We start from the raw sequence: 27,315 nt of genomic DNA, 5'->3' as shown, positions 1-27,315 counted from the left end.
TGCTGGCAGTAATCAGTGATTCTGGTCAAACGGTTAATGTTAGCGCAATGCAACAGGGTCGTTGACGAGGAGACGGTTCGAATCCTGCATATACTTATTTTAATTTTTTCCATCACTGTTCACATTGTTTGATATTTGAGAGGTAATATAATGAAAAAAAACCATGTGCATTTTCGTGAAGTTACAGTGAATTTCATTTTGAGTATTCACTATTTGTAATTAAATTTTCAAGAACGAGAGGCGGGCTGGGAAAGCCCAACTCAAACCTCCCCAAATGATGATGAGGCTGGCGTTGTTCACAATGAGTATTACAATGACAGTGTGCCAGACTACAAGAGTAATATAAAATACTCGTAGGATATGCTCTCGACATCACACGTTGCAGGATGGTATTTGTCACACAGATATGGAAAACATAAATTGAAACTTCGTGCAAATACACGTGTTTTTTCGATATATTACCTCTCAAACGTCATGTAAATTAAATAATATGAACAGTGATGAAAAATATAGATTAAAAAGTTAATATTTGCAGGATTCGGACCTCTCTTACATATACGACCCTGGTCTGCAAGGTGCAAACGCTAACTTTCATCCCCGTGGTCTCATTTTGTTCGTTAACGTTCGTCGCATTTGTCCGTGGTGGACGCTCCATGACACCTGTTAAACTTCATCGTTGATCCGCTCACTCAGTTCATTACGCAGGGCAGCTAACCCATCCTACCTAACATGCTGAACTACCGCGCCGGCTTCCGCTTGAGCACACTGACTTCGTACTGCCGGTACCGTTGCGCAGGCACATCAGTTACGTAATACACGCGTAAAACTTCTCTTCGGATTTCATCGGCATTGCCAGAGTAGTCGCACATCATTATTTGCAGGTTATGTTGGGTGCTAAATGTGTACAAAGACCGAAGTAAATGCGTAATATCAACGTCGTGGCTTACCCTTGTTCGGGCGCGCGCGCACACACACACACACACACACACACACACACACACACACACACACACACACACCGCCGGGAATGTAAATGAGTAGAGTTGTAATTCCCTGTGACAGGTCAAACGGCCACTAGTGTGTGTTACTTTCTCGCTTTTTTTTGGCACGAGGCATGGTGGGGTGTATAAGGGTCGTGAGCAGCGTAAGATGTTGAGTAATGGCTGTGAAGGGCACAGAGATGCAGCGTATGTGTGCGTGGCGGCGTTATCAGCACCTGGCAGTTCGAAACGGCCCTTGTTGCGGTTCTCCATTTGGCCGACTGATCGTCGTGTAATATCCAGATTAGTTGTGCATTCGGATGTGACAGTGGCGCTATGTCGAACTTTGTGGGAACTGGATAGTAGGCATATAGTCATCCAGGTTTTGCAGCCGACCACATCTGCCCACCACCTAGGGAGGACCGCAGTATTCCCGTAACCTCTTGACACCAACGCATGCCATCCGAGAATAAGTAATGGACTTCCTACAATATTCTGTGTCATCCGGCACCATTGGTCGGAAACGGACAGCAGCCAGACTACGAAATTGCCATCGCATGCTTGGGAGGAGGCGGGGGGCGGCTAAACAGTAAAACACAAACGGCTGCGACTAGATTAGTGCTGTGACCAGAAGCACGGATTGCTGATAATGGCGTCGCATTATGTTCAGCGATGAAATGTGCTCCTGCTCTAACCCGGATAACTATTGTCGGCTGTTATGGCAAGGATCTGTGGAGAGATCCCAGTTTTTCCATTGTGTGAGAAAGGGACAGGAGTGTAACTTCTTGCGTCAAGGGTGGAAAGCCATTATGTATGATTTCAGATAACGGCTGGTAGTGACCGAGGGAATTCTGATGGCACAACGGCGCTTTACGGACAGCATGGATCCTCATCGTATGTTATTTGTCAGGCGACGGTACCACGGTGCTACTTTCCAACAGTACAGACTTCGCCCACATACGACACATGTTTTCAACGTCAATAAATTTCACCAACAGCCGTATACTTTAAGATATTTTATTTTATTCTGAAAGCAACCAGTTTCGGCTGTTGCTATCGAAACGGCCCCTTAGAAAAATTTATGAATGACTGTGCTGATAAATCTCTTACATTATTTGATTTTCAAACAGCTGAGCAGAACTGAACGTACTCAGACATTTCGCTATTTACCTATTCTGATCAACACTAAACTGACACACAATATTTTTAGCGAAACGCAGTCTGGCTTTCAAAAATCCCTACAAAAGAGTGGCCCTGACCAACAATAACCTATACCTTTCATGAATCACTTGCCTCACAAAAATCTTCGTTACTCGAACTACTGCAGTACAGCGAGCTCCAATACTGCCAGCTAAATAAAAGATTATAACTACTGAAGGCACTAACTACTGATACGCATAGTTAGCAAAAGAAAGATTTTGATAGAGAACAAACAATGTATTTACCTTAATAATGTTCCAAAGTCATCATATATCAGTTCATGATCAAATTTACTCTTTCTGTTGGACAAACGTCCAGATCGTGCGCTCTCAAAATTCTGCCATTTCTCTCCCCACACCCACCACTGCTGGGGGCTCGCCTATGCGCTGTTCACATCCATCTGCCCAACACTACAATAGAGAATATTCCAACAATGCCAACCAGCCACATACTGCACACAACACATTCAATGATTTTCATATAGAGCGCTACGTGGCGTTACCAACATAAAAACCTAAACAGCCTACTTAAAGTGTCACTTCTTATGAAGTAATTGTATAACGATTGGAATTCACGATATCCAGTGATTTATGGCGCTATACGACAAGTTCGTTTACTTGGATAAAAGCGTATGCGGCCTGAAGATGGCAAAGTGAAATGCCGAAACTGGTTGCTTTCAGAATAATATAAAATACCTTACAGTATACGGCTGAAGTTGATTGACATTGAAAATTACTTACCAGTCGATGTCCCCTGTCCATGATGGACCAACAGAGATTGATGTGACACGTGTTGTGTGAACTGTGTAGGTGATGTTGAGGTACTTCCATGGCCAGCATAACCCCAGGATCGGTTGCCGATAGAACATGGGTGGGACAAGCTCGGACGTGACCTCCGTAGCAGTGCCAGCATCTGGGGTGTCAAGGAGCATTACAACAGCTGTGGGCCGGTTCACCTCAGGGAAGGATGCAACAACTTTGACACCCGTCCTAATCGAATCGGTGTCTGCATCCAGGACAGACGTGGTGCAACGTCATACTGATATATGGGCCTATACATAGGTGTACAAGCGAAAGCAACACTTAAGTGCGTTCTCGAAAAGTAGAACAACAACAATAACAGAAACAAAGGACGCCTGTAGATTTAAATGAGACTGTAGCAAAGAGAGAGAGAGAGAGAGAGAGAGAGAGAGAGAGAGAGAGAGAGACAGACGGACAGAGAGAGAGAGAGAGAGAGAGAGAGAGAGAGAGAGAGAGAGAGAGAGAGAGAGAGGACAGACACAGACGGACAGAGAGAGAAAGAGGATGGACAGAGAGAGAGAGAGAGAGAGAGAGAGAGAAAGTAAGTTGAATTATGCGTGAGTTTTACACGGGTACATATTGTATACATGCCTATAAGCAGATGGGAACTTCAACCAAAACATTAAACTACATTTATTCGGTTATGAAACTGACCAGCAACAATCCGTCTTGAGTATCAGAATAACAGATATCCACAGTTACAACAGTAGCAGGAAAAATGGTCTTAACTGGCCTTCAAAGACCCCAACTTTGATGCGGAAAGGGTTGAAACATGCAGCTATAAGACTCTGAGAAATTATCCAACGAAATAAAATAGCTGACATACAACGGACTTGGCCTGTCGTTGTCGCCGAGCGGTTCTAGGCGCTTCAGTCTTAAACAGCGCGACCGCTACGGTCGCAGGTTCGAATCCTGCCCCGGGCATAGATGTGTGTGATGTCCTTAGGTTAGTTAGGTTTAAGTAGTTCTAAGTTCTAGGGGAGTGATGACCTCAGATGTTAAGTCTCATAGTGCTCAGAGCCATTTGAACCATACAGCGGACGTGTTTAAAAATGTAACAACTTTTCTCCTTAAGATGGAAGAATCGTTGAATGGAAATAACTAGTCATTTATACAGAAAAAATTTGTGTGTGTGTGTGTGTGTGTGTGTGTGTGTTTGTTTGTGTGTGTGTGTGTGTGTGTGTGTGTGTGTGTGTGTGTGTGTGTGTGTTTTTGATTGTGTGTGTGTGTGTGTGTGTGTGTTTTTGATTGTGTGTGTGTGTTTGTGTTTGTGTTTTTGAGTGTGTGTGTGTGTGTTTGTGTTTTTGTTTTTGAGTGTGTGTGTGTGTGTGTGTGTGTTTGTGTGTTTGTGTTTGTGTTTTTGAGTGTGTGTGTGTGTGTTTGTGTTTGTGTTTGTGTTTTTGAGTGTGTGTGTGTGTGTGTGTGTTTGTGTTTTTGATTGTGTGTGTGTGTGTGTGTGTGTGTGTGTGTGTGTGTGTGTGTGTGTGTGTGTGTGTGTATTGTGCTGGATAGTTTGTTCCGAAGGCGGGTAGCAACAACACAGGAGTTTGCGGTAGTTTCCGTTTTGTGGATGGTCACAGCCAGGGTACTAGATAGAAGAAACCTCGTATTTCGATTATGATAAGTTCTTGATCTAACGCAAGATACTGGGGTGCCCTCCGACTGAGGAGCGGATGAAGTGGACTCAGCGTGTGGTAGTCGCGTAACGTGTAAGTCTGCAAACATACTAACTGGCCGTATGAAGCACGGACATGGGCGAATGGAAGGTTCTTGCGGACGTACCGCACACAAACGTTCAAGGCTAGTTCCGTTGCTATTTACGCGATGCTGTACTGGAGCTGAGACGCACAGTCCCTCGACACTGACGAGACAGGGCTGTGCTGACGTGTCGCGCAGCTTCGTCTGTGCGGGCGACGTCAGGTCGAAGGCCGAAGTTATCTGGTTATTTATTGGCCGTGACGCAACTCCACGGCTCAATATTAACGAGCGAGCTATCAAAGGCGGACCACAACCTCCAAAACAGCCGTTCGGTAGACGTACGTACGAATAACCGTACGGGAATTTGTGATTTACCGTAAATGTCTTAATCGGCCAGGTAATTACGTGAAAATAAGCAAATAATAACTGTCTTATTACCTTACAAAAACGCAATAAGATGACTTTAATTGCGAATTGACAGCCAATGACTCAAGCTGAAACGACGGACAGTTTGGTTCTCAGTTCGTTATCTGCACAAGTTGCTTTATAACGTATTTTATTCACTGAAACCTCACTAATTCGGACTGATTGAGACGAGCGTCAGTCGTAAAATAGTTGCCTGAAGTTATATTTAGGAATGTAATAAGTAGCGTATGTAATATTACATGAATTACTACACAATGTACAGTGTGATTCAAAAAGTTGTGCACAAATTGAAGCAGCTCAAACGGGAGTCGTAATATAGAAACTTCAGAATAGGAAATTACGGTTTTGGAAGTAATTCTGAGCCAGTAAAAACTTTGAAATGTTACATTCAATAAATGCCAACGTGCCTTAATTTCAGCAAAGGTAATGTACTGTTCCTGTGTGTACGGCTGCGTGCAACTAAGCGGACCACATGCCCACATCTCTGTGCAAATATTTTGTGTGACGTATTCAGTTCCACATACCGCAGGCGTTGGATCATAAGGGGGCGGAAAAATTGCATTGCACCTCACTTCCGTCACCTGACGTCTCTTGCGCCTCTTGGGGTGTGTGTGTGTGTGTGTGAGAGAGAGAGAGAGAGAGAGAACGAATTTTGATAGTTACAGCCTTTGGCCAAGTTTTAACGAGGTCCGGATTTCTCGAAAGAGCGAACGGGGTCGCTGTTAAAAGAACAGATACCCGTATGATACGGTGAATGCCCGGAGCTGTAAGAATCGATCGATCGCCATGCGCCACAATGCACGGCCCCAAGCAATTTCCCTCTCCGGCTTGGAATAGGGCGCCACCGAACACAGCGCCAGATGATAGTGTTCCTTTCTTCGTAATGCATCCCTTTCGTAACACTGCTCCAGAGACGCGGATCTGTGAAGTTGCCTGCACTTATTTTGTCTTGTGGACTATGCAGGTGGAATGGAATGGGGGTGAGATGAAATTATTACACTCCTGGCACGCTGCTTTGATTACACCAGTTTGTATTATATCAGGTGACTGAAAATAAATGTGTCCTTAACTAACTTTTTAAACTGAATTAAAAGTTTATTTTTCTGCTCCTTCACGATGCGTTTTATTCATAATAGAAATAAGTTTATTTCTTAGGACAGTATCCTGGGTCCACGAAAATGCTCTGCTTATTATCTGATTGAGATAGCTAGGTAAAGCAGAAACGTAGGAGTGTAAAGTTTGGCCAAATGGGAAAAATTTTGTGCCTGGTACTGCAACATCTTGCATCAACCGCTTGTAGACAAAAACCATTAATTTCTTCCACCACTAAACATCAAATAGGGCCTGATGAAGCTGTTTGTAAGGGCTCTTCCACGAGGTGGAGCGTACTTAAAGTACCTTCATCGGTCATGAAACATTGGATGCTGCAATTTTTGTTGGGTTACAAATCCAGAAATTAATAAAGGCTCGCGAATCTGAGAGTACAAAGAATGTTAGAGGAAAAAATGTAAGGGGTGCCTTCAGGTCTGTTGAAAACTAGCAGGAAATAAGAAAACCATTAAATTAGAACAACATTGATTAAACCATTTTGGAAAATTTTAACTATTTGGGTTACAACATGAGTATAAAAGTTTCCTCCCTACGATAACATATTGATTACGTATCTGAAAAATCTACGACATTGTCGCGTCGTCGATTATTTGTTGGCTATATTCCAGTCCCTGTCTTCCCATACAGTTTCTGCTCTCCACATCTCCCTCTGTTTCAACATTTTCTCCTGACAAAATTTTTAATAAAGGTCCTATCGAGCAGTTTCTTTTTCTAGTCAGTTTTACAACGTATTGCATTACTTATTGGTTCTGTAAAGAATTCACTCACCCTTCTCGAATCAGTCCACTTAAATTTCACCATTCTTCTTCTATAAAATATTGTATGTATGAGAGAAAACTGAATATATTGACCTAAAAAAAATCTCCTCTTGTAGCCTGTTCTTCAGGTATCGTATTCAATTGCTGAGCAAAAACTGGTTGTTGGTTGGCTCTGTGTTGCGCACACGAACGATGTCGTGAAACAAATCTTTGTAAAATGCAAAATTTGAAGTACAGAAAATGAATCTAATTAAATGGCAAAAGAAACTAATTGTTTACACAATAGAAACTGTATAACTAAAACTCAGTATCGACGTACGTACATTATGAACGTTGCGTGATATATAGTGCAATGTTTGACTTGGGATGTCCACAAAAATAAATTAATGCTCTATTTGGAAGAAAATAACTGTAATTACAAACACTGTTCACTGAAAATTAATGTACATGCTAGCACGACATCTGACAATTCTGACTACACACTGTTCGCTTAAGAATGCAAGGTGGATCTGTCCTAAAAAAAAAAAAAAAAAAAAAAAAAACACAACTTACCTCTTGTCCAGCATGATTTTTTTGTTGGAGTATCGATGTTCTCGAAAGCAAATACAAATCAGTTAGAGAAAAATAATCTGCTCTAAATTTGTTTGTCTGAAACAATCTGTGACATCGTGTGGCATAAGGTGCAATGCATTCACGAAAAAAATTAGTTTTACTATGAATCAAGGGAGTGGGTTTTAGATGAAAGAAAATCGCTTTTATAGAAATCACTCAGATTATTGACAAAAAAGCACAACATAAGAAGCATCTAACAATTACAAACACATCTTTAATTTCCTTCAAAATCTTCTCCCTCAAAGTATTCCAAAGTGTTTTCATCTCGATAATAAAATAGCCCAAATATTTTCGCCCAGTTTCACAACAAACTATCTAATTACCCTAAAAAGTCAACTGCACGCTACTGTGCCTCAAATAAGAATCCCCCAGTGGCGCACAACTGCCTGGCAAGCAAGTCAACCACAGGTAAAACTAAACACTGAGTCAACGATCTTATTCACTACCTACGCTGTGCCCTCAATTATCTTTGTCTCAATACAGTAAAGGTGAATTATTAACAATAGCAGAAAACGTATGAGAACCTAACATTCTTTAACATCTCATTTCAAATGGTGTAATTCTGTCCTTTTGCTGTTTCCCTGTAATAATAACTTTACAATACTGTGCTCCAGACGCACACTGTCAGAAATTTCTTACAAATTAAAGGCTATATTTCATAAGAGTTTACAGTAGACTTCGCGATAATATTTGTGTACACGTTCCGCAGATCAAATAAATGAGTCTACAATGGAAACGATGTGGAAAGAGTCAGTTTACAGGATATGTATACATGATTAGTTCCAGTAGATGACTACATACTGGCCACTTAAAAGTTCCTAAATTTGACCGTAATGAACATACTAGTTTTCAGTTCTACTAATGCAGCTATCCTTAAAAACTAAGGTCATTCTAAAAAATTTCACGGGTTAGCCATTTTCAAATAATGATTTGTCTGTGGAGTAGGAGGAATTGCCCGGAAGAAATAATTTTAAATTATTTTTAAAACTTGATTTACTACCTGTCAGAAATTTCGTGTTTTTGGACAAATGATCAGAAACGTTTCTTGGTGCACATTGAACTCCTTTCTGAGCCACTGACAGCATTAGTAAAGGGTAATAAAAGTTATTTTTCCTCCTAGTATTGTGGGTACAGACATAGCTAGTCTTAGAAATTTTGATGGCTTATGTATGACGAATTTCACGAGCGAATACGTATACCGTGAAGGTGTAGATAAAATACCTAACTCCATGTACAGATAAGATGACATGAAGTGAAAGCCGCTATTATTCTTATTGTTCGCTTTTCTGCAGTCAACAGTTTCTTTCTAAGTGGCGAGATACCCCACGAAATTATTCCGTAAGGCACTACTGAATGGAAATATCTAAAACACGTTAGGAGAACTTGAGACAGGACTCGAGTTCAGGAGAAGTGGGGGTTCCAAGCCGATTTCTGGATATCGTCTGATGTGAATGCTGGAATGTTTTCTTTGTAAGAGTCATCTAGTTCCTGTCCTCATCCTTGACCAATCCTAGCCTGTGCTCAGTGTGTAACGACTTCGTCGACGGGCCTTACATCATATTCTTCTGGGATGATTGTAGAGGTAACATACATTGTTCAAACAGAACATTGCCGTGGTAGTGCCCCCCCCCCCCCCCCCCAAACGACATGGATGGCGTTTTGAGCAGAATCCAAAATGTTCAACTAGATCTGAAAATTCATGGAAATCAAAATTGTCAACTCTATGCGCAAAGGAGAGAGAGAACTGCCGTTTTCACAGACTGCTGCGTACGGCATGTTGTATTGGTCTAACGGGCAGGAACTAGTACCACGGGAACAACAAGGATGGTGTATTGTTTCATGGTGTCAGCATTTATGGCAAAGGTAGTCGATAAAGCTTTCGAAGTCCGTATGTCTTATTCAGTAAAAGTGGTAGCGAGTAGATTGTGAACTTAGCACGGTACAACTATCGACGTAACACACTTTGGAGGTAGGTTTCCTTGTTGATCCAAGGACGCTATTACGGTTGCTTGATCGTGAAAACATGGTTCCTGTTAATTTCTCTCTCTCTCTCTCTCTCTCTCTCTCTCTCTCTGTCCCCCCTTCCTCCCACTCCGCCTACCTCGGGATCTTATGTGGATATTTGAGTTGTAAACAAAACAAGACACGTGCCGTTTTGGACTCCGTGTATTTACAACTGGGCTTGCAAGTTATGGCCATCTGGCAGCTCCCGAAAATTTTACAGATCAATCGGAGTAATATTTTCCACAGCGAGATGGATAAACAGGCCACGTAGCATTCCGTCCTGTCCTCTAGAAACAAATTAAAAGAGCTCGAATGGCATTTGTGCTCACAACTTGAAGAAAGAGATAATGTAGCTGCCTCGACAGTACGCCCTGATTGAGGTTGCTTGAACTTATCTAAACAGCGGGGTCTCTAGATGTTAAGAACGGATTTTGTAGAGTGAGGTGTGTGTCGCTGTCGTATCTCGAGGCACACGTCGATAAGGTTGTGAGAACACACCTTCTACGAAGAGTGGTGTCGCGTAACCCGTGTTTACTTCATTTCGGGAAACCAAGCAGGCAGGGACTGCATTTTCCGCTACAGAAGACTTTCTCCTGCTAGTCGGATTTTCCTAAATTTATCCTCAGTTTTCCGGTAGCCTACTTTCACAGTTTCGCAATATGTCGCTTTGCTTTTGTCCTGTTTCCATGCCGCGCGGGATTAGCCGAGCGGTCTTAGGCGCTGCAGTCGTGGACTGTGCGGCTGGTCCCGGCGGAGGTTCTGTAAGTAAGCTGTTTAGGTTTTTTTATTGGTAACGCCACGTAGCGCTCTGTAGGTCACTGGCTGTGCTGTGTGCAGTCTGTGGCTGGTTATCATTGTTGTAATACTCGCCGTTGTAGCGTTGCGCAATTGGAGGTGAGCCGCCAGCAGTGGTGGATGTGGGGAGAGATATGGCGGGGTTTTGAATTTGTAAGAATGGATGTCATGAACTGATTATATATATATATATATATATATATATATATATATATATATATATATATATATATATATATATTATGACTATTAAGGTAAATACATTGTTTGTTCTCTATCAAAATCTTTCATTTGCTAACTATACCTATCAGTAGTTAGTGCCTTCCGTAGTTTGAATCTTTTAGTTAGCTGGCAGTAGTGGCGCTCGCTGTATTGCAGTAGTTAGAGTAACAAAGATTTTTGTGAGGTAAGTGATTTGTGAAACGTATAGGTTAATATTAGTCAGGGCCATTCTTTTGTAGCGATTACTGAAAGTCGGACTGCGTTGCGCTAAAAATAATGTCAGTTTAAGCACAGTCTTGTATAATTTTTCTAAGGGGCGTGGGCGTGAGAGGGTGTGTTTGTCCTTAGGACAATTTAGGTTAAGTAGTGTGCAAGCTGAGGGACTGATGACTTTAGCAGTTAAGTCCCATAAGATTTCACACACATTTGAAAATTTGTTCTGTTTCCATGCTTTACCTTCCAAAGCTACTGTTACTGGCTCTCCAGACAATCGATCTTGGTGAAAAAATTTCAGAAATTCTTACGTAATAATAGTTACGAGAAACAATAAAAACACACAGTACGTCATGCTGAACTTCCTGGCACATTTAAACTGTGTGCTGGACTGGGACTCCAGCAAAATCGTCAGTCTGATAAATAAGCGAAATGTGGGGGATAAAAATTTTGTCTCTGTAGCGAAGTATTTTTAACAACATATGGTCAGTTTCAATGCCTTTTTCTGAATCATCACATATAAAATACTTGACTTCGAATGACACTTCAATATGAACTGCAGCATTACAAATAGCAGACTTGATTTTTGGTTACTTGCGATACTCCAGTTCACACTGACGTGCTATTCATAGCAAAGTGTTTTATATGTGATGATTCTGAACAAGGCATTGAAACCAGTCTTCTGTATAAATGTAAATGTTAGTTTGTTCAAAACCAAATATCTCTGAAAGTTCTTGACCGGTTGCTTTGAAGTTTTGACACAATGTTGAATTATAATTCGGACGTGTTTTTAGGTACCTTATTGTTTAAAATAAGTAAATTGTTAAAATACACACACACACACACACACACACACACACACACACACACACACACACACACACACACACACACACCTGGGAGGACTAGATATAGAAAACGGGATGGAGGAGACAGAGAGTGTGGAGGGGGAGGAGATGGACAAAGACAGGGGGAGATGGAGATAGAGATGGACAGAGGCAGGGGATCGAAGGATATAATGAAATATATCCAGTTCCCACAAATAAGAAACGTGTGGTTTCTCTTTTATTTTCCATTTAAGCAGACAGAGCCACAGCAAAGCACTTCCTGGAACAGCTGGTATGTTAATAAAAAGACATTGTGACTGAGAAAGAAAAGTTCTACATTACCAACAGTATTGTGACCACTACGTCCCAGTGACGACATCAGCACTTCAAATATTCGGCACTGTGATGTCCACTCTTAAGACTCGGCTTTATAAAAGGAAAGGAGCAGCTAGAGCTAGGGGTAGGTAAAGAGGAACAGGAAACGCGCAATGCCTAGTGACGAAACCATCCCGGAATTCGCCCCAAGCGATTTAGGAATAGCCTAAATCTAAGTGGTCGAGCGAGGGAGCGAACTGCCGTCCTTCAGAACGAGAGGACAGTGTCTTTCCACTGCGCCATCTCGATCGGTTTTGGGTAACTTGATGCCGCTTTTCGGCTTCATGCAAATATTTGATCTTCAAAATCTTCAAATACTTTAAAAAAGGCAGCTTTGTGATTGTGGGTTTGACACTTTTGCTTCATGCTCCTAATTACATAATCGCATTTTCACACTGCTCCAATGCGGCGTTTTAAATATAAATATACTTTTCATCATAAACAATTTGATCACGTTCAAACGATTAAAGAGCGTTGGAGTAACCCGTCCCTTCGGCAATGACATCATTACGGACGGAGCACAGACTCCTGTTGGCGGAGGAAGAAGGAAGGAAATAGATTTTCGAACAACACATCCCGATATTTGTCTTGAGTGATCAACGGAAGCCACGGAAAAATCTGAACCCAGACCCGTTTTCGGGGATTCGAACTGCTGTCCTTCAGAATGCGAGTCCAGTGTTACAGCCACTGCAGCACTGACCTGATGATGAAGCTGATTGGTAGATTTCCTGTTCACAAGTCGCAGAAAATTTTCACAGTATTTCCGCAGTTGTACAGTGGCATCGTCGAACTCTTACGTAGGGTACAGAGGGCAGCAATGGAGTTTACCGATCAGTAGTACCGTTACTATTGTACGTGCAAAACGACTCAGCTCGAAAGAATATCGGTGACAGGCCTTAGCAGGTCCTTTAGGTCTGACAAATTACCTTCTGCGAACACAAATCTTCCCGCATATTACCAGGAGAACTTCGTATAGGCTGCTTACTGGAAATCTTTCCTAAGAAAAGTTTGCTGGCAAGGCGACTACAAATACTGTTATTTGAAGATTGATAAGTCCATATCAGCGCTTGTTCATCATCGATAAGATTCTGGGAAACTACAGCTTAGTCGATCACAATTCACTACAACGTAGAGAATGTCACATCCAAAACAAAAGTGAAGCTCCCAGAAGAGGAGCAGGAAATGAAACAAAACTTCACGGATTGAGAGGGTATGTGATGTTACTTCAGTGATTGCAAACTCGACTCCTATTTACAAAGAACTTGGCACTAAGAGAAGCCGTTTATGGCACGGGTAGAACTTAGTCCCGCTGGTACTTGTTTCCGAAGAGTGGTGCGGAATGAAATAATGTTGCAGTATGTCCATTAATTGCTCTTGGATGGCAGGCACAGATACGCAGGACCGACGATGTGCTTTGTGCACAGAACGGCGATCCTCCCTTGTGGTGGTCATGCGTGGTCCGCCGGAACCTTGATGGTGAGTTTGGCTACTCTCATATCGTATGCAGGCCATCGTCACATCCGAATGCCCCAGAAATCTGGATATTGTATGATACGGCCAGCTGGCCAAATGAAGATCTACATTTCTGTCCCCTTTCAAAATCTATTAGGAGCTGATAACGCTGCTTCACACGAAATGCAGCACTTCCGTGTTGTTCACAGTGATAACTTAAGGGTGGGGGGGAGGGGCGGTAGGACGTTGAACGGGCCGACTTGGAGCAGGAGAGGCACCACATGACCTTTTAATTTCCACTGTCTATACTCCAAGTAAATTCATAAAACTTTGTCAGCTTCACCAGGAAGGATTCAGGATTCATACTCGTAGCAGCGGAAATTCAAAAACATAACAAAATATTTTTTTTACATGTGAAATTATCATTTTTTTACTTACTATTGGTTGCATTTGTTGCTGTAGGTACACTTTCCTTCATAAGTAAGAGAGACTGTTCGATGAATTTTGCACAGCATACAAACCATACTTACAGGTGTCAAACTCAGAATCTATTTAATTTATGAAAAAATGAATGGAATGTTATATTTTAAACTTCATGTTTAGAAAAAACACAAATTTTGCAGTTAATTATCTCAATTTTTACCGTAGTTTTTAATAGATTTGGAAAATGCTAGAGTTTCATACACTTGTGAGTATGGTTTGTATGCTGTGCAAAATTCATCAAAGAATCTCTCTTACTTGTGAAGAAAAATGTACCTATAGCAACAAATGCAACTAGCAGTAAGCGAAAAAATGATGAAATTTCACATGTAAAAAAATATTTTGTTATGTTTTTGAACTTCCGCTGCTACGAGTGTGAATCCTGAATCCTTCCTGGTCAAGCTGACAAAGTTTTATGAATTTACTTGTAGAAGTATAGACAGTGGAAATTAAAATGTCCTGTGGTGCCTCTCCTTTCCAAGTCGGCCCGTTCGACGTCCTACCCCCCTAGTTACGAAGAGTGATCGTGAGTAAATAAGAGATTTAACTTGCAATAACGTCACCTGCCTTAAAGTATCTGCCTGTTTGGGTAAGCACAGCTCCTGATGTGTCCACACCCTCTCATTACCCCCCTCCCCATCTCCTAGTACCCCAATGCATGATGATGCGGACAAAGTGTCGCTCCCGATTAGTGAATGTGGAGTAGCACATAGTGCTACTGAAGTAGCTATAAATGATACAACGTGTGAATTATGCAACAAATTTAGTAGTTTTTATCGTGGTTTATGTTCACTGATGTAAAAAAATATGCTCCATTCATGCTTCACCCTCTTAGGGGTCGATTTTTGCCTTTCTAATGCAGCTGTGTTCTTCGTCAGGTTTCGTGCTGTCTCCATAAAAAATTTGATCGAAATTGTTTCAGCGTAATGGACAAGCTACGTTCACATTTATAATATTACTATGGATAAGATAGTAAATGGAAGTGTGAAAAGTAGTGTAAATTTTTAACACGTTAAATGCCAGAAGAAGCCATCAAGCACACAGAAATACTGTATAACTGATGAGTTTGAAGAGGCTCTACAAAAAGTAATTCGAAGTCAACATTCAAACAAAGAAATTATTGACTCTTTTTTTGTTTTTATGTACCTATACGTTGTGTTTATTGCACGAAATTATTTAAACTATATTTTATGTCTAAATCAACGACACTTTGTTTCTAGAAAACCAAACGATATTCCATCTAGAGGAGTGTGTTCTCATTAGGTACCTTGTTTTAAAATTTTAAATTAGTTGTCACAAAGAAAGTAAAGTAAAGCAACTTAAAAGTTATTATACACACATCAAAAAAGTTTTGTGTCACCTCGGTTCCGAGAGTTCCGTAACCTGTAGAGCAAATAGGTGTAGAGATCAGCATAAACATCATTCCCGCCCTTTTTGTTGCTCATGAAAACCACACATTGTATGTTGCACCACAGTACAGCGATACCTTCATACGTGGTGGTCCACATTGCTGTACAAACCTGTACCTCTAATACCCAGTGGAATGTTCTCTTGCATTGATGCATGCTTTTATTCGTCGTGGCACACTATCCACAAGTTTATCAAGGCACTGTTGTGGTTGATGCGTCACGAAGTCCTTAAACCGCCCTTTTCAATCTATCCGAGTCATGTTCAATAGGATTAATGTCTGGAAAACATGCTGGCTACTCCAGTCGAGCGATGTCGTCTTCCTGAAGAAAGTCGTTCACAAGGTGTGTACGATTGGTGGGGGGGGGGGCGGGGGGGCGTATTGTCGTCCATGAAGATGAATGTCTCGCCAATATGCTGTCGATGTGGTTGCACTATCGGTCGGAGGATGGTAATCATCTTCCACGACCACCAGCGGCGTACGTCGGCCCCACATAATGCCACCCCAAAACAGCAGGGAACCTCCAGCTTGCTGCACTCGCTGGACAGGGTGTCTAAGGCATTCAGCCTGATCGGATTGCCTCCAATCACGTCTCCGACGATTGTCTGGTTGGAGGCATATGCGATACTCATCGGCGAAGAGAACGTGATGCCAATCCTGAGCGGTCCATTCGGCATGTAGTTGGGCCCATCTGTTCCGCGCTGCATGGTGTCGCGGTTTCAGAGATGGACCTCGCCATGGACGTCGGGAAATGAAGTTGCGCATCATGCAGCCTATTGCGCACAGTTTGAGTCGTAACACGACGTTCTGTGGCTGCACGAAAAGCATTATACAACATGGTGACGTTGCTGTCAGGGTTCTTCCGAGCCACAATCCGTAGGTAGCTGTCATCCACTGCAGTTGTACCCCTTCGGCGGCCTGAGCGAGCCATGTCATCGACAGTTCCTCTCTCTTTCTCTCTCCTCCATGTCGGAACAACATCGCTTTGGCTCACTCCAAGACGCCTGGACACTTCGCTTGTTGAGAGCCCTTCCTGGCACAAAGTAACAATGCGGGCGCGATATCTACCGTCTAGGCATGGTTGAACTACAGACAAGACGAGTGGTGTACCTCCTTCCCGGTGGAATGACTGGAACTGATCGGCTGTCGGACCCACTCCGTCTAATTGGCGCTGCCCATCCATGGTTGTTTCCATCTTTAGGCGGGTTTAGTGACATCTCTGAACAGTCAAAGGGACTGGGGCTGCGATACAATATGAACAGTCAACGTCTGTCTTCAGTTGTTCCGGGAACTGGGGTGATGAAAAACATTTTTGATGTGTGTACAATAAGCACGCTTTTAGTGGTGGTGGTGGTGGTGGTGGTGGTGGTGGTGGTGGTAGTAGTAGTAGTAATAGTGTCATCACTGTGATAATTACAGTGCGGATACGAATGTCGACATTAAGTTTTTAGTAAGGCAGCATTTACATTAAACAAAAACTTGAGACCTCACCTCCTCTGGTAGCGAAGCGTAGCCGTAATCACGTGCAAGCAATTCTGCTATTTCTCTTCCGCAAATAAAAAAAAATGGTTCAAATGCCTCTGAGCACCACGGGACTTATCTGAGGAAATCAGTCCCCTAGAACTTACAACTACTTAAACCTAACCAACCTAATGGCATCACACACATCCATGCCCGAGGCAGGATTCGAACCTGCGACCGTAGCGATTGTGCGGTTCCAGACTGTAGCGCCTAGAACCGCTCAGCCACATTGGCCGGCCTTCCGCAGATAACTTCGTGTTATTCCCTGAGAATAAACTCTTTTTTCTGGTGCGGGTGTAAGGGCACCACCGTTTGAAACAATCCGTATCGCCGCGCTGCTTTTTCGGTGTATTGGCTAAAATCATTTATAGGGGCGGGGACGTGCTCAGAAGTGATAAAATTATTTCACAAATAACCGAGAAGAATTTCTGAGATCGATGTGTCATCACTGTTTCGGCGGAGGAGTATTCTCGGTATACAGTGCTATATTTGTGCTCTCCTCGAGGCAACCCTGTTTATAATGATAAGCTGCAGCAGTTTGAGTAGGAGGGAAACATGCTACGTACAAATACCTTAGACAGCTTTCCCCGCATCGTCCCTCAAAAGTACGACAGCGAAGAGCAGCAGACGAGGTTTACTCACTATATCTACTGAGAAAAATTGTTAGATATTAACGAAATTACGAAGCCTAGTTAGAGTGGTGGCGGACATTATTGCGCAGCAAGATGGTTCCGTCCGACAGCATTCTGGAAAGTTTTTACTTAAGTCGTGTCGCAGTTTCTGCGCACTGATTGTGGCTCCACGCTCGAGGAACTCTGAGTAGATAGCCCATGCAGTCGAAGGTCGTCTTTATGACCTTACTGGAATTTGTGTGAATAGCTTAGGATTTCTTTGGCGGCGAAAATGTGGGAAGCCTCATTGTTGGCTATGCTGTTTGCACTCATTCTATCGGAATGCTGTGGGATGGTATCATCGTGTTGCACGACAACGCCGTCCCCCACATTACCAATCGGACAAAGGCTACACTTCAGTGGTTTTGGTGACCTGATGGGACATACAGTAGATGGAAGTGCGAGGGTGGGTGCAGTTTCGGATCCGTCAGCGGCCTACCGTGTTCTACGAAACATTAATTGGTGTTCTCTTCTTCAGTGGGATAACTATCTTAACGCGTGTGGTGACTATTTGTGAATGGAACTGTTCTATGGCCCCGTTGTGCTTTCATTTGACTGCTCCTCCTTAAAGCCGTGGCGGCCGCCTGCCGTGAAGCAACCCACATAGCAAGTTGTAGCTGCGGGCTGCGTGACTCCCAGGCTGAGTTTAAAACGTTCCTGAGAGCAAATGCTGTATAAATGGCGTAAATAACGAAACCTGTAAGCTACCGTGTAAATCAAAAATAAAGCTTCCAGATATAGCTTTCAGACTTAGTAGGCGAGCTTTTGTTTATTTAAACATGTAAACAATTCTCACGATTCAAGAATTTTTACTAGACGTTTAGGGCTTCCTTCCGTATTGCTAATATGAGAACAACAATTAATTTATTAACGACAGTGCTACCAGCAAAATAGTACAAAAATGTCATATTCACATAAGGCGTTCACAGACATCGAACGTTCGGACATGGCAAGCTTATCTATGATGGGTATTGTAGATCGCCATGATTGTGTACTAACACAATACACACAGAGATAACTACGACGAGACACTTACGAAATGTTTATTTCCATAAACTAGTTTTCGAACATTTTAGGCTCATAATCAGATCATGCTTACAGAAATGTTCATGTTAACCTTTTTAGCACTAGAATTTGCTTCATGCAGCAGTATGGGTGGTATTGGTGTTAGCGTCCGCCTGACGGCTTCCATTTTCATTGTCTGTTAACAGGATTAAGATCACTCAGTGTTCATAGCGAGTAGTAGTTAATCCTGCAACCAGTAGGCAATGAAAATGAAAGCTGCCAGGTGATTGCTAACAGCAGTACTGTCCACATAGCTGCATGAAACTATGTTCAGGGCTAAAAACCATCTGATACAGAGCCCGAAATGCTCTAAAACTGCTTTGTGGCTATAAAGAAACGTTTCGTGAGTGAGTCACTGCAGTTGCCTGTGGTTATATTCTGTATGGATATGCAGTGCGACCACCTCGTCCATAAAAAATAATTTGGTTCACTCAACACACAAATGTTGGCAAACTGAGCAACTCTGTATGTCGTATGGTATTATTTTTTGGGGTAATTCTTCTGATTCAAAAAGGGTATTTTTGGCTTAAAAACGGGCTGTTCGAGCTATATGTCGTGTAAGTTCGAGAACCTCTTGTCGACCTCTATTCAATAGTCTGGGAATTCTGACATTGGCCCCACAGTATATATTTTCTTTAATGTCGTTTGTTGTTAGCAATACTAGCCTATTCCCAAGAGTTAGCAGCTTTCACTCAATTAATACTAGGCAGAAATCAAATCTGCATGTGGAATGCACTTCCTTGACTCTTGTGCAGAAAGGAGTGCAGTACTCTGCTGCATCCATTTTCAATAAGCTACCACAAGAACTCAAAAATCTTAGCAGTAGCCCAAACTCTTTTAAGTCTAAACTGAAGAGTTTCCTCATGGCTCACTCCTATTCTGTCGAGGAGCTCCTGGAAGAGCTAAAAAATTAAGCAAATTCCAGTGTTACATTGTTGATTTTCTTTGTTTAAACTTAAGACTTGTCGCCTGAATATGTTTTTTAAATTTCATCTTAACTGTTTCTACTATCGTGTTGTAATTTTATGTATTGACTCGTTCCATGATTATGAAGACTTCTCCTTAATTTGGTCCCACGGAACAACAAATAAATAAATAATAAATGAATAAATAAATAAATAAACAAATAAACAAGCTGTAACGGCGGTGAGCGTTAGTCACCTTTGAGACTGGACGTAGTGGCTTGATATTAGTCAAGAATGCCTTTAAGGCGACAAAGACGCCGTTATCAAAAGCTCACCGAGTCTGAACGAGGTCGTGTAATAGGGCTGCGAGAGGCAATAGTGCAGAAAGACTTGGTAGGACTGTAGCCACTCCACATGACACCTGGCAGGTGGTCACGTGAAGGTACTGCCGGAAGAAGACCGGGTTCCGGAAGGACACGTGGCACTACACAGAGCGTCGTGGTAGGTGTGTGGCTGTGACGCATGGTAACGCGTCTGCATTAGCAACCCGAGCACCAGGTGGCACCACAGTGACACAGCGAACTATTACAAATCGGTTACTTCAACGACAGCTCAGAGCCAGACGTCCTATAGCGTGCATTCCACTGACTCCAAACTACCAGCGTTTGTGATTTCAGTCGTGTCAAGCGAGAGCTTATTGGAGAGCGAAGTGGGTGTCTGTTGCGTCTTCTGATGAAAGCCGGTTTTACCTTGGATAGGAAGAGGCCAGTTGGGCGCCTGCAACCAACCTGTTTGAGGCCTAGACATCCCAGATCTACTGCTGGAAATATGGTCTCAGGTGGGATTTCGTATGGTAGCTGGAGCACACTCTTGATAATCCCACGCACCCTGAGCAGGTGATTCGACCAGTTGTGATGCCTCTCTAGGGGATGTTTTCCAGCAAGATAACATTCGCCCACATAACGCTGTTGTAACCCAAAATGGTCTACAGGATGTCGACATGCTTCCTTGATCTGTTTGATCAGCAAATCTGTCTCCAATGGATCATATATTGGGCATCATCGGACAACTCCAGCGACATCCACAACCAGCATTAACCATCCCAGTATTGACTGACCGAGAGCAACAGGCAGGGAATTCCATCGCATAAACTGACATTCGGCACCTGTAGTTCAGTGAATGCACGTTTACTTGCTTGCATTTAACATTCTTGAGGTTACACCCGTTATTAATCAACCAGAACTTTACATCGGCAATGACTTTTCTCGCTCTTAAATTAACCTGTGTACTTGCAACTTTAATAACTTTAATATGTTACCTAGGAAAATGTAGTCTCGGAATTCCTTACTCTATTTTAATTATTTCTTGATGTTGGGATTTTTTGTCTTAGTGTAGTTGATAGCTGTAATACTTTCCTTACTGTGTTGAACCTTTCACATAATGAGTATATTATGATGATATTTTAATTTTTAAATTCGGTCACCACTTACTTGAAAGTTTTGTAGCCGCTGGAAACAGATAGAGGCATCAGACAACTGGTTCCGGGTTCCGTGCTTCGAGATTGACGCTTATTGTTAACAGTGTATGTGCTGTAATTGACAAGTTTGATTTAGTTCCATCTCCTCCTTTCACATCTCTGTCTCTACATCTCCTCGCCCTTCACCGTTCTGTCCATCATCCCCACCCTAGTAGGAAATAATGATTCTTACCACTCACAGTATTTATTTCCAGATAGTAAGTATTAAGTGTATCAAGTATGGTTGAAACCGATCGAAGGATTTGGGAACAGCTTTTTGCCAGCGACATTATCCGTGTACGCACATGTCACACTTATTTAACATATTTCACACACATTTGTACACACATGTCACCTCTCTCGCTCGTTTCGTCCTAGAGTTTATTTTTCTTGCAGCTCAAGATTTATGGCGGGACATATCCTGAACCATATGCCGCACAACGATAAAATTTTGCAGGTGCATAAAACGTCGTGCAGGATGCGGCAGTTTTAATAGATGAACAATGATAATGTAGTAAGCCATCAACTTTTTTCCATTCATCATTTTTCGAAAAAAAAGGGGGACATCGGTGATAAGTTTCGTAAAGGTCTGAAATTGTGCGTGAAGTTTGCTAAAAGTATCTAAGTGATCTCGTTCTCAAATATTGGATGAATAAATTATGGGTATTTGCGAGTCGTGGACTACATTTCATTTTCAACCCCCTCCCCTTTGATAGGAAGGTGTTTCTTAACCACAACAGCGATTCTTTCCAGGCATTAAGTGATGTACCAAGGCTGGTTAAATAGATTCAGTAGTTCAGGAAGAGATGTGGAACATAAAAAAAAGTGTTGGACTCGGAAAACTCTATTTTGGATTGGAAAGTGCCCCAAAAAATAATGCTGTATGGCATTGTGGAATGAAAGTAATCGTATGAATGCAACCTAGCTTTTTTATATTACCTATTTCTGATAACACCCGTATTGCAAATAGGTCTGTGTTAAGTTACAGTCCCAATGTTGGATCACACGAATGACAGGCCTGCCGGTGTGGCCGTGCGGTTCTAGGCGCTTCAGTCTGGAGCCGCGTGACCGCTACGGTCTCAGTTTCGAATCCTGCCTCGGGTATGTATGTGTGTGATGTCCTTAGGTTAGTTAGGTTTAAGTAGTCCTAAGTTCTAGGGGACTGATGACCTCATCAGTTAAGTCCCATAGTGCTCAGAGCCATTTGAACCATTTTTGAGCGAATGACAGCAGGTTAATAGAGACCGTAGCTTCTAGATAGTCAATTCCCCCTCCACCCTCCTGTGATACACACACGACTGGAACAAAGAAAACCCTTCAAACACGTTTAACGGTTTCTGTGTACATGTGCGTTATATGCACGGACAAAAATGAGTGAACTTCCCGTAGGCGGCGCTAGCATCGCCCATTGAGTTGGAAGTGTCGACAAAGGAGACAGGTCTGACGCCGGCGAGGATCGTATAGCGGGTCATGGCGGCGCGTCCACATGCACGGCGCGTGAATTATTCAGCAGAGAAATTTTTCCGGGGTTCTGTAGCCAGGCGTTTCCGTAGTCCGGAGCCGCGCGCTCCTCTGCCGTATCCGTTAGCGTCCACCGGAGGACATTCACCAGCGTCTCTTCCTGGCTACATGTTCAAACAGCGGAAGGCGTCTCTCTCTCTCTCTCTCTCTCTCTCTCTCTCTCTCTCTCTCTCTCTCCCGCCTGTTATTTGGTTTGGCATTGGTTCAAATGGCTCTGAGCACTATGGGACTTAAGATCTTAGGTCATCAGTCCCGTAAAACTTAGAACTACTTAAACCTAACTAACCTAAGCATATCACAAACATCCATGCCCGAGGCAGGATTCGAACCTGTGACCGTTGCAGTTCCGCGGCTCCGGACTGAGCGCCTAGAACCGCGAGACCACCGCGGCCGGCTTGGTTTGGCATTGTTGATAGACGTTTTCCAGAGGGATATCATGCCGAATTCTGTCCAATTGGCGCGTTACATCGTCAGAATCACGATCTAGTTGGAGGGCTCTGCCCATCAAGCTCCAAACGTTCACAGTTTGGGAGAGATCCGGAGACCTTGGCGGCCAAGGTAGGGGTTGGCAAGAACGAAGACAAGGCGTTGGAATCTCGCCGTGTGCAGGCGGACATTATCTTGCTGAAATGTAAGAAATGGCCGAAGGCGTGTCTGGAGATGCCTCAGACAGTGGTAGGAAACCAACCTGACTGCCTCTCAGCACCCTGGCAGCATAGCAGTGCATGGACGATATCCTACTGCCCGGTTTGTTACCCTTCATGGCAAGCCATCCTGGCCTTACGTTTCAAACATAATGCCCGTCCACACACGGCAAGAGATTCTACGGCTTGTCTTCGTGCTTGCCAAACCCTTGCTTGACCAGCAAGCTCCCCTGATCTCCCCCAGCTGAGATCGTTTGGAGTGTTACGGGCAGGGCTCTCAGATCATCTCGGTATTTTGACGATCTAATGCGCCTCTTGGACACAATTTGGCGTGATATCCAACTATATCAATGAATGTCAAGTCAAATAACTTCTTGTGTAAGGGCCAGAGATGGACCGACGCACTATTGACTGGCTTAATTTGCAAAGCTCTTTCTCTTTAATGTTGTTGTTGTTGTTGTTGTTGTTGTTCTTCTTCTTCTTCTTCTTCTTCTTCTTCTTCATCTTCTTGTGGTCTTCAGTCCTGAGACTGGTTTGATGCAGCTCTCCATGCTACTCTATCCTGTGCAAGCTTCTTCATCTACCAGTACCTACTGCAACCTGCATCCTTCTGAATCTGCTTAGTGTATTCATCTCTTGGTCTCCCTTTGCGATTTTTACCCTCAACGCTGCCCTCCAGTACTAAATTGGTGATCCCTTGATGCCTCAGAACATGTCCTACCGACCGATCCCTTCTTCTAGTCAAGTTGTGCCACAAACTTCTCTTCTCCCCAATCCTATTCAATACCTCCTCATTAGTTATGTGATCTACCCAGCTAATATTCAGCATTCTTCTGTAGCACAACATTTCGAAAGCTTTTATTCTCTTCTTGTCCGAACTTAATCATCCATGTTTCACTTCCCTACATGGCTACACTCCATACAAACACTTTCAGAAACAACTTCATCACACCTAAATCTATACTCGATGTTAACAAATTTCTCTTCTTCAGAAACGCTTTCCTTGCCATTGCCAGTCTACATTTTATATCCTCTCTACTTCGACCATCATCAGTTATTTTGCTCCCCTAATAGCAAAACTCCTTTACTTGTTTGAGTGTCTCATTTCCTAATCTAATTCCCTCAGCATCACCCGAGTTAATTCGACTACATTCCATTATCCTCGTTTTGCTTTTGTTATATCCTCCTTTCAAGAAACTATCCATTCCGTTCAACTGCTCTTCCAAGTCCTTTGCTGTCTCTGACAGAATTACAATGTCATCGTCGAACCTGAAAGTTTTTACTTCTCTATGTATTGTAATACCTACTCCGAACTTTTCTTTTGTTTCCTTCACTGCTTGCTCAATATACAGATTGAATAACATCGGAGAGAGGCTACAACCCTGTCTCACTCCCTTCCCAACCACTGCTTCCCTTCCATATCCCTCAGCTCTTATAACTGCCATTTGGTTTCTGTACAAATTGTAAATAGCCTTCCTTTCCCTGTATTTTACCTCCGACACCTTCAGAATCTGAAAGAGAGTATTCCAGTCAACATTGTCAAAAGCTTTCTGTAAGTCTACAAATGCTAGAAACGTAGGTTTGCCTTTACTTAATTTAGCTTCTAAGATAAGTCGTAGGTTCAGTATTGCCTCACGTGTTCCAAAATTTCTACGGAATCCAAACTGATCATCCCCACTGTCGGCTTCTACCAGTTTTTCCATTCGTTTGTCAAGAATTCGCAATAGTGTTTTGCAGCCGTGACTTATTAAACTGATAGTTCGCTAATTTTCACATCTGTCAACACCTGCTTTCTTTGGGATTGGAATTATTAAATTCTTCTTGAACTCTGTGGGTATTTCGCCTGTCTCATACATCTTGCTCATCAGATGGTAGAGTTTTGTCATGACTGGCTCTCCCAAGGCCGTCAGTAGTTCTAATGGAATGTTGTCTACTCCGGGGGCCTTGTTTCGACTCAGGTCTTTCAGTGCTCTGTCAAACTCTTCACGCAGTATTGTATCTCCCATTTCATCTTCTTCATCCTCTTCCATTTCCATAATATTGTCCTCAAGTACATCGCCCTTGTATAGACCCTCTATATACTCCTTCCATCTTTCTGCCTTCCCTTCTTTGCTTAGAACTGGGTTTCCATCTGAGCTCTTGATATTCATGAAAGTGGCTCTCTTTTCTCCAAAGGTCTCTTTAATTTTCCTGTAGGCAGTTTCTATCTTACCCCTAGTGAGATAAGCCTCTACATCCTTACATTTGTCCACTAGCCATCCCTGCTTAGCCATTTTGCACTTCCTGTCTATCTCATTTTTGATACGTCTGTATTCCTTTTTGCCTGCTTCATTTACTGCATTTTTATATTTTCTCCTTTCATCAATTAAATTCAATATTTCTTCTGTTACCCAAGGATTTCTACTAGCTTTTGTCTTTTTACCTACTTGATCCTCTGCTGCCTTCACTACTTCATCCCTCAGAGCTACCCATTCTTCTTCTACTGTATTTTTCCCCCATTCCTGTCAATTGTTCCCTTATGCTCTCCCTGAAACTCTGTACCACCTCTGGTTTAGTTAGTTTATCTAGGTCCCATCTCCTTAAATTCCCACCTTTTTGCAGTTTCTTCAGTTTTAATCTACAGTTCATAACCAATAGATTGAGTCCACATCTGCCCCTGGAAATGTATTACAACTTACAACCTGGTTCCTAAATCTGTCTTACCATTATATAATCTATCTTAGACCAGTCAGTATCTCCAGGCTTCTTCCATGTATACCAAGTGTTAGCTATGATTAAGTTGTGCTGTGTGCAAAATTCTACCAGGCGGGTTCGTCTTTCATTTCTTAGCCCCAATCTATATTCACCTACTACGTTTCCTTCTCTTCGTTTTCCTACTATCGTATTCCAGTCACCCATGACTATTAAATTTTTGTCTCCTTCACTATATGAATAATTTCTTTTATTTCATCATACATTTCTTCAATTTCTTCGTCATCTGCAGAGCTAGTTGGCATATAAACGTGTTCTACTGTAGTAGGCGTGGGCTCCGTGTCTATCTTGGCGACAATAATGCGTTCACTATGCTGTTTGTAGTAGCTTACCCGCACTCCTATTTTTTTTATTCATTATCAAACCTACTCCTGCATTACCCCTATTTGATTTTGTATTTATAACCCTGTATTCGCCTGACCAAAAGTCTTGTTCCTCCTGCTACCGAACTTCACTAATTCCTACTGTAACTTTAACCTATCCATTTCCCTTTTTAAATTTTCTAACCTACCTGCTCGATTAAGGGATCTGACATTCCACGCTCTAACCCGTATAACTCCAGTTTTCTTTCTCCCGATAACGACGTCTTCCTGAGTAGTCCCCGACCGGAGATCCGAATGGGGGACTATTTTACCTCCGGAATATTTTACGCAAGGGGACGCCATCATCATTTAACCATACAGTAAAGCTGCATGCCCTCGGGAAATATTACGGCTGTAGTTTCCCCTTGCTTTCTCAGCCGTTCGCAGCACCAGCACCAGCACAGCAAGGCCGTTTAGGTTAGTGTTACTAGGCCAGATCAGTCAATCATCCAGACTGTTGCCCCTGCAACTACTGAAAAGGCTGCTGCCCCTCTTCAGGAACCACACGTTTGTCTGGCCTCTCAACAGATACCCCTCCGTTGTGGTTGCACCTACGGTACGGCTATCTGTATCGCTGAGGCACGCAAGCCTCCCCACCAACGGCAGGTCCATGGTTCTTTGGGGGGGGGGGGGGGGGGGGGGGGGCGTCTCTTAAATAAATCATCGAAATTTTCATAATTTGTAATCATTCCTTTGACTGTACATGTACATCACATCTAACCGTTTCCATCCCAATCGGATAATACCTTTGTGGTGAGTTTTTTTTTTTTTTCGTCCTTGGTAGAATGTATATTGTAAACAGTTTTTGATGTTGCTGATTAACAGTAATACAATATTCTTTAAAGAAACGCATCGCTATTTGACTGTTGGTTTATGTAAGTAAAACCCATGTTTTTTTGTACTTAAATATACAATAAAACAGTGAAATTGAGATGTTCCTTTAAAAATTTCTATTGGGTGCCGATCATCAGCGCCAAAAAATAACACAGATTTTATAGG

At 42.6% G+C, this 27,315-nt stretch overlaps 1 protein-coding gene across 1 annotated transcript in view; it reads left to right on the top strand.

Moving 5' to 3' along the window:
- LOC126335313 (EF-hand domain-containing protein D2 homolog) overlaps positions 1-27,315 on the top strand; it is a 262,639-nt gene that overhangs the window by 204,387 nt on the left and 30,937 nt on the right. The gene's annotated exons all lie outside the window — the stretch shown is intronic.

The sequence above is a fragment of the Schistocerca gregaria genome, chromosome 2, assembly GCF_023897955.1.
Source record: "Schistocerca gregaria isolate iqSchGreg1 chromosome 2, iqSchGreg1.2, whole genome shotgun sequence".
Lineage (NCBI taxonomy): Eukaryota > Metazoa > Arthropoda > Insecta > Orthoptera > Acrididae > Schistocerca > Schistocerca gregaria.
Note: the sequence above shows the minus strand (reverse complement) of the source record. Positions and strands in the feature narration are given on the sequence as shown.